Below are 6,000 nucleotides of genomic sequence, written 5' to 3'. Positions count from 1 at the left end.
AAACTCTTATGTATAATTTTTGTATTTTGTAATGTCCCTGGAATGGAAAAAAATTCCCAAATCCAACCATTGAGAGTATAGTTGAGAATTGTTAGTGACTGTGTTCAGACTTTTCATATGACTGGTAGTTTCAGACCTTCCCAAAACAATACATATCAAATATTTAAGTTATGGAAATTATCATCAATGTTACTTACCGAATGTCAAAAGAAGAGAAATAGTCACCAACAAGAATCTATAATGTAGTTAATTAGGCAAAATATTTATTTAATTGAACCAACATTTGAGTACCCTTCACATACATAGTTTTATCCTGGAAAAAAATGTAGAAGTGTACTAGCTAAAACAAAAAGGATAACTTAGTAGGAAACAACTAAGGAATAATGTGAAAGCAACTTATAAACAAATATATGGTGGTATAATCTAGATTCTAGATAATGTCTAATGTCTGATTTAATAACCCTAAAGCATGTTCATCTCAAACTACAGTGGATGAGAGCAAAATAAACAATTAGCTTTTTGGGGTGGCACTGACACAAGATAGACATAAACATATGCACAAACTTATAGGAAGTTCTGAAACAGAGCATCAGCCACTGTGTGGTAGGTATGCCCTACGGCAATCAAGAACAGCCTCGCTCTTTTTAACGAAAATTATCTATAAGTCACCAGCAATTGCCATTGCTCTAGCTGATCACAGGGCTCGGAGGCACAACTGAAAACAATGAATCAACAGAACAGTTAGTAGCTATGTTCAGGCCATAAGGACAGTAGCTGGCTCCTAGTAAGAGCTTAGTAAATGCTCTCTGTTGAATAATCATTCGTTTTTAAAGAGCTGCTGGTGATACACTAGTCTATCCAACTCTTCTCACACCTTTTCCTCTTCATTTTCCCACTTCTGTGGGTCCCTGTCATATACAGCGCACCAAGAGAATCATCATCCACAATGTCATCTTTGAAGGAAATAGAAAATTTGTATCTGGATGCCAAACACTTAAAAATACGAAGGTTTCTGAACCTAAAAGGTACAATTAGCTAGAGGTCCATCAGAAAAAAAAGAAAGAGTAAAAAAGCAATTTGGGTTCAAATCAGAAGAGATTTTTGTGTTGTTTTAATGCGTAATATTTCAAGCTTTGTCTCTATGAAGCTTAGAGATTTGCTAACAGCATATTAAAATGAAGCTAACTGGTTAACTCACAAGTCAAGTCTTGTAGGTATAAACTATTATTATTTTAATTGTTACAGTTAATTATTATAATAAACGCTCATATAGCACTCTATATTACTAAAATGCTTTATAATATTCTTGGCTCTTATTCTTCTAATACTAAATTAGTTAAAACTAAAAGCAATTATTTTTTATACACTAATGAGAATGAAATTTGACTGCTTTGTGGAATCTACAGAGAAAAAGACAGGTGGACTTAAAGTTTAGATATTTAGTGTAAATTTTAATTAAAATATTTAACTGGGTAATTTAACTAGGAGCATAAGAAGTTGTACACATTAAAAAATTCATTTATTAAAATATTATTTTATTTTGAATTTTGCTTATAATTATAGAACATAACAGATACTGCTAGTCTATATCAGTGTTTTTGCAACTTTTCTCATGGTATGAATCATAAGGAGTGTTTGTTAAAAATATAGTTCCTTAGCTTCCAAGTCTTGGAATTTCTGAATCATCAAGTCTGCAACGAGACCAAGGAAATTGTATTTTTAACAAATACCATAAGAAATTCTTATTATTGGGGAAATTTGGGAAACAGTCATTTCCGTGAACTAGTATCCAATTCTCTGGCCCCATAGAAACTGGGAACATAAAAATTTTACTTGTATCTTCAATCTTTCACCCACTAGGCTCAAGAGTTTTGACATCTCTTTTGATCTTCATAGCATTCCATAAGATAGAGAGTGTTACCATTTCCAGGAATCAAACTCTGAAAGTTTGAATAACTAGACCAACAGAAAAGTTGAATAACTAGACCAAGGTCTCAAAGCCATGTCTACTTGGCTCCAAAAGCTGTGCTGCATCAGAACAGTGTATTTTCTTCTGTACGTTGCCAAATCTTGCATCTCAGACAAAAAAAAGAAAAAGGAGAGATAAAGAAGAAAGCATAATTCCAGTAAGTGCACTCCAGATTTTCAAGAGGTTATTGCATATATACAGCAAATTAAAAAGTTAAATCCACCTTAAAAGTCTCCAGTTGATATGTAAAATTGTTTTAAAAGACTCATGTAGAAGTCCCAGGGGAAGATTAGGAATGGTCACAAAATAGATTGAAGATTATAGTTAATTCTATATTAGTGTTGAGGTAGATGTTATTTTTGTTAGGAAGAGCCCCTTTTGGTTAAGGAAATAGAGAAAAGAGTAGGTCTTGATATTTGATGGGATCTAGTATATTATTTCTCTAAAGCTGGCAATTCAAACTATAAGGTCATTCTTTTTCGGTAAGTGCAACTCTTAATCTTGACTGGAAAAAAAACTAAGAAAATCATGCACAGTACATATGTCCAACTTCTTGTTCTACCTTGATGCTGAGAAGGGAAATCTTTCAAAGTCTTTTGATAAGTATGCCTAGTTATAAGGATCAGGTTGTCATGTACAAATGCAAGAAATAATTCACCTGAGTCAAGCTAACGTTTTCAGAGAATGCAAGCTGAGTTGAGCTAGTTTTTGTGCAGAACACAGGCTCTAATATTACCTTGAGAGACCCAGCAAACAAAACCTTCAGGCTTTTGATGCAGAAATGGGACAGACAATCTGTGACAAGAAAAGGGGGAATATGTCAGCAGGTTGCTATTGAAATCAACAAATCCCGCCTCCCCCACCCACACACCCTTTTATTTTGTGGTATTGGTTTAATGTAGACAATGGTGATTATTTTTTAAATTTCATTACAGGATGTGGCAGCTTCCTTGGCTTTCAAAAAATTCTACTTCCTCCATTTGTTTCTATCAGTGTGTTACATTTCTGCTTTACAACCATGAAGGGAGGTGGTCTTGGAAACAGACTAGTGTCCATATGCAGCGGGGTGGGGTTGGATTTATGGCTTAGGGGAGATCACAGTTTGGTAACGAGCTTACCCTCAGGGGAGATTCCAGAAAGGTAACAGAGGGATCAAGCAGCAAGAGGACAGTTACAGCTACAAGCCTGTATAGTGAGAAAAGAGTTAAAGGGTCTGATAGGCTGAAAGGATCTTGCTATAAAGCAATTGTCAAAAACCATGGCATTCCATTTCTTCTTATGTAGACATGATACACCAGAAATTAATCTAAGAACTTTGTGTTAGAAAAGCTAAATAATATCCCAGGGAAGAAGTTTCAACATTTGGGAGAAAATGATTTTCAATCACTTTGAAAGTATAATTTGCATATGAAAAACTATCCTATTGATTATATAGCATTCTAGGTCCTAAGAGCTACCATTGTTTTGTTAACCTTGACAGTGTTTGGTGGTCTCTGGTCTGTGGGATGTCTGGCTACTAATTTAATTCTTTTTGCCCCAAGATAATATTATTCTGGTCACTACCACAGTAGCCCAAAGCACATGTTTCCTTTGGTGGGCTGATGTAACTACCAGTGTCTTGGAAGAAAGGCCAAAAGTCAAGAGAAATTGAGGGGCTTTGGGCAGTGGTTAAGCAGCTACTTCATATTTCAAAGGACAGACACTTGAAGTCCACAGTGAACTCCAAGGTATGAGTAGAATAATTCACCTGCTGTATTAGGCCGTTCTCACACTGCTATAATGAAATACCTGAGACTCGGTAATTTTTACCCGGAAGCATGGCGGCATCTGCTCAGCTTCTGGGAAGGCCTCGGGGAACTTATAATCATGGCAGAAGGGGAAGGGGAAGCAGGCACATCTTACATGGCCGGAGTAGGAGCAAGAGAGAGAGTCAGGGGAGGTGCTACACACTTTTAAACAACCAGATCTCACAAGAACTCACTCAGTCACTATCACGAGAACAGCACCAAGGGGATGGTGCTAAACCATTCATGAAAAACCACCCCCATGATCCAGTCACCTCCCACCAGGTCTCACCTCCAACAGTGGGGATTACAATTCAACATGCGATTTGGGTGAGGACAAAGATCCAAACCATATCACCTGCTCACCACCAGCACATCACTCTCATGTTCATTTGCTTTTGCTTTTCCTCTCTTTCACTGCCTATTTTTCTGTTTCTTTGTATGTGTATATCTTGTTTGTTTTCTTTTTTTCCTGTCTCCTCCTCTCCTCCTTTATCAATTGTTTTCCCTTCCCTCTTTGTCTCTTTCTTTGACTTTCTTCTTTTAAAAAAATATAATTAATTAATTTTAATAGACAAATGATAATTGTACATATTAATGGGGTACATAGTGATGTTTCAATACTTACAATGTATAGTGATCAGATCAGTGTAATTAGCATAGCCATCCTCTCAAACATTTATAATTTCTTTGTGTTAGGAACTTTCACCATCTTCCTTCTAGCTATTTGAAACTCTATAATGTATTATTGTTAATTATAGTCATCCTCCACTGCTATAGAACACTAGAACTTGTTCCTCCTATCTAGCTGTGATTTCGTTTCATTTAACAAATCTCTTCCTATCCCTCCCTTCCTCCAACTTTCTTTTACCTCTTCTCCTCTTTATTCACCTCCACTCTCATATCTTTGAAATCAACCAAATATGCAACTTAAATACAGCATTTTAGATATTCATATTTGTAGAAAATAATTTTATACTTGCAGTTCTTAATTTTACAAGCATATAAATTTGTGTATCTCTTTCTTAAAAAAGAATTTAAGACCAACAACTTAAATTTTACTTCTGACAGGATTTTTATTGTTTCCTATAGGTCAGTGAGCCTGAATAGACAAAATGTTTCCTAGCAAAGCCCTCATATTTAATACTATGTGAATTTAAAGTTTTTTAAATCATAATTGTAAAATAAATATTTAATAACTCCTTTACAGGTAGACTTTCTTCTAAATTGTGCTAATTTGGTGGTGTTTTGTTGTATAAATATATTGATTACGTTAACATTAATACAATAATCTAAATATAGCATAATTTTTAAAATGAGTTTCTCTATATTTTTTAATTTTTTAATTTTTAATTTTTGTAGAGATGGGGTTTCGCCATGGTGCCCAGGCTACTCTCGAACTCCTGGGCATAAACAATCCTCTCGCTTCAGCCTCCCAAAGTGTTGGGATTTCAGGCATGAGCCACTATGCCCAGTCGAGTTTTGCCTATATTTAATGTATTTCATTCACTCTTAATTTTGTAGCTGAAAATATGTTTTGAGGAACCTGAAGGTGTAAAGTAAGAATGTTGAAGAAAAGGACCAGTTCTCCAAGGCAGAAGATGCTATTACAAAAAGTAGTATGATTCTTCTAGGCATTGTGTCCCTGAGATCAGGGGCTAAACCAATTTTTTTTTTAGCTACTCCCTATCTAACATCTATAAATCTAGGAACCAGAATCTGAAGTGGAAGAGTCTATGTATAGGAAACATGTCATTGTATTATTTCCTCACATGATGCCATCTTCTATCTATGTGCCAAGTGAAAAATGTCACTGGAAATGTTTTTGGCCAAATATAACTCTGTTCTGGGAAACTACTTCCTTCATCAACCACAGGTATCTAGACACATCTTAGAATATACTACAGCTCTCCAAGGAGTGCCCACCATGCTCCTCTGACCCCAAGAATCAACTCTCAGGAAAAAATTGCAAATTAATCAGAAATGCATCTGGACTAGCATGCATGTTGCTTCTTTTTCTGGCAGATCCCTAACCTAGCCAACCAGCTGGATGTGCAGTGTGAGAGAGGGGAATTGGGAGTATCCTGTAATAGCCAAGCAAACTGGCTTTTAGAGATCCCCTTATGATTGTCTCATAGGTCTATCACATTTAACATTTTCAAATCAAAACCCAATCCCCAAAACATGTTCTACACCCAGTCTTTCATATGTCAGTAAATAGCACCACCATACCCCAAGGAGTTCAAG

General features: G+C 35.7%; 1 long non-coding RNA gene across 1 annotated transcript in view; it reads right to left on the bottom strand.

The window, feature by feature from the left end:
- Positions 1-1,588: 1,588 nt before the first annotated feature.
- The window catches only part of LOC115893601, a 44,116-nt gene continuing 39,704 nt past the window's right edge, over positions 1,589-6,000 (bottom strand). The window contains exons 8-10 of the long non-coding RNA XR_004053660.1: positions 3,088-3,154; positions 2,706-2,764; positions 1,589-2,076 (exon numbers count right to left, since the gene is read on the bottom strand). This is a non-coding gene — a long non-coding RNA (uncharacterized LOC115893601). The remainder of the gene's footprint in view (positions 2,077-2,705; positions 2,765-3,087; positions 3,155-6,000) is intronic.

The sequence above is a fragment of the Rhinopithecus roxellana genome, chromosome 15 (genome assembly GCF_007565055.1).
Source record: "Rhinopithecus roxellana isolate Shanxi Qingling chromosome 15, ASM756505v1, whole genome shotgun sequence".
Taxonomy (NCBI): Eukaryota; Metazoa; Chordata; class Mammalia; order Primates; family Cercopithecidae; genus Rhinopithecus; species Rhinopithecus roxellana.
This window is presented reverse-complemented; position numbering and strand designations above follow the sequence as displayed.